Source organism: Rhagoletis pomonella, unplaced genomic scaffold, assembly GCF_013731165.1.
Source record: "Rhagoletis pomonella isolate Grant_MI unplaced genomic scaffold, Rhpom_1.0 Rhpom_scaffold_00006, whole genome shotgun sequence".
In the NCBI taxonomy this organism is placed as follows: Eukaryota; Metazoa; Arthropoda; class Insecta; order Diptera; family Tephritidae; genus Rhagoletis; species Rhagoletis pomonella.
Genome location: NW_023458560.1, coordinates 82,113,369 through 82,115,936, shown reverse-complemented (window position 1 = coordinate 82,115,936; position 2,568 = coordinate 82,113,369). Strand labels below are relative to the sequence as shown.

At 33.4% G+C, this 2,568-nt stretch overlaps 1 protein-coding gene across 1 annotated transcript in view; it reads right to left on the bottom strand.

The window, feature by feature from the left end:
• LOC118741473 overlaps window positions 1-2,568 on the bottom strand; it is a 231,099-nt gene that overhangs the window by 52,803 nt on the left and 175,728 nt on the right. The window lies entirely within an intron of this gene.

Below are 2,568 nucleotides of genomic sequence, written 5' to 3'. Positions count from 1 at the left end.
AAATACATTTAAGGCGCAGCGAAGCACGCCGGGTAATTGCTAGTATAACATAAAGAACACCGAAAAGTTCTCAAAAATTAAGGAAAAGTCCCAAAAAAGCATCAAAGTTATTAAAAAAAAAAAATGGCGAAAAGTAAAGTAGCTAAAACATTCGGAAACATCCGTAAGAAATCTTGAATAATTTCCAAAATCCCCCGAAAAGCACTAGCCGTATCATTGTATTGCCAATCTCCAAAAACAGTGGCGTCCAACCGAGTTCGCACCGAGGGCTACTTTGATCCTTATAAAAACCTTTATTTATTAATGAAATTTATACAGCTAGCTAAAATAAAAGAATGCACATAAATAAAGAACATTCGTTGCATTGTGACAACAACAATTTTCTCCTGATTGATAAAGCAGTGTTTTTACCAAATGATAAAAACATTACAAGGTAAAATCATTGAGAGACAGTCTGACGTTTGCCAGCAATATAATTTTAAAATTCGAACTGAAGCTCACACACACACACATTCTCATTTTTCATCTCAACCCAACAAGCAAAATAAACTTAAAGAAAGTTTTTTTTTTAAGTTTTCAATTATAAACATTAAGCTTACAAAACGTTGTTTTTTTTGTTTATAAAACGCTTGAAAGTAAGCGTAATATAATCGAAAAGGAACATTGGTTATAAGCGTAGAAATATAAACTTTTAATAAATGTTCAAAAGAAAGCTTTTTAAAAGCCTAAAAGTGTAAACTTATAATAAAGGTTCAAAAAAAGTTGTTTACAAGCGTATTTTTTCAAAAGAAAGCTTTTTATAAACATTTTTATAACCCTTTATTTGAAGATATTTCATTAAAAAAACTCATACATAGATTGCTTAACATCTAGAAACTAAACGAAATGCGAATTTTCGGCGGACTCATCTACAGTCGCGAAGCATACAAATTCACAATAACACACAAAAATTAAACATAACAAGTAAGAAAGTCTAAGTTCGGGCGGAGCCGAACATTAAATACCCGGCGCAAGTATTAAATATATGTTATATGTAACCATAAGTGGGCGTGGCTACGCCCATTTTTCAAAAATTTATAATATTCTTATTTTTCGTCTAAAAATTATTGTAAATATCAATTTTGAGTGAATTATCTTCAGTAGTTACTAAAATATCGCAGTTTTCGTATTTCTGGAAATTACCGTTATATGGGAAGTGGGCGTGGTTAAAGTCCGATTTCGCCCATTTTCAATACCAACCTACCTTGGATTAAGGGAAACCTACATACCAAATTTCGTTGAGATATCTAAATTTTTGCTCGAGTTATCGTGTACACGGACAGACGGACAGACGGACAGACGGACAGACGGACAGACGGACGGACAGACAGACATGGCTTAATCGATTTCTTTTTTCATCCTGATCATTTATGTATACATTTGTCTATATCTATCTCGATTCGTTTTGGCTGTTACAAACAACCGTTATGTGAACAAAATTAATATACCCTTGTGCACAAGTGCGCTCGGGTATAAAAAAGTTAATTATTACATCTTGTTGCGTGCTTTTAATTCCACGCGGTTATTGGCAATTTGGAAAAACGACATCGATGCAGCTATATGTATATTCCGCTTTATCGCCGCCATTCTCATTGATGAACTTTTCTGAAAAAAATTTAATACATTTTTAATTGAATGTTAAACCAAGAAAGGATAAAGAGAACTCATCATTTGAAGACTCGAATGCTCCACCGATTGGCGCAGCGGGTCCTGGATTGGATTTTTTTTACCGCATCGGTTTTATTTAATTTTTTCTTTTAATAATATATTTTAAAAAACGTAAACACGTCACTTACGATTGAAAAAATGTTCTAATTACTACTTCATGTCGTTGGCATTTGCATTTCATTTATAAGTTTAAGTGATGTTAACTTTTGTCCTCATCAACCAGCCAAGCCAGGAGAGGCGCCTTCCCCATTAACGCATCGCACATTCCAGGCGCATGCATGCATGACTATACCAATGGCTATAAGGAATATAAACGATGCATCGATATTTTTGAGATATCGATAATATCGGTTCAAAATTCGATGTTTGCCATCGATGTTTACGATTTCCTAAAATCGCTGAATTGTCGATACATTGATTGATGTCAATTTCAACGATGTTTTAAACATCAACTTTAGTGTGACTCACACTTGCTTTGGATTCCACTTTGCCATTATGTTCCTAAATTTTTTAGACTGGTCATGAATTTTACTACGAATTTACCTTCCAAGTATCAAGAATCATAACTTAATCATCATAAAAAGGAATTCAAAATATCAGGGAACTTACGACGGTATGCACTTTTACTCGATTGGTAATTAATCGATTCAAGCCCGGAACACTCTCATTGTAAGAATTAAAAATCTATGGGAAAAATCTCGGCTTATCTCAGTAATATCTACTATTTTGAGTGTAATACCACTATTAATTTGAGTTGTCTTCTTTTTTGTACATTCGCGACGCTTGTTCGATTCCGGCTGAAGTCTATAAAACAGTCTTTCCCAAAAAAAAATAGTAGATAAACTCACGACAAAACATTTT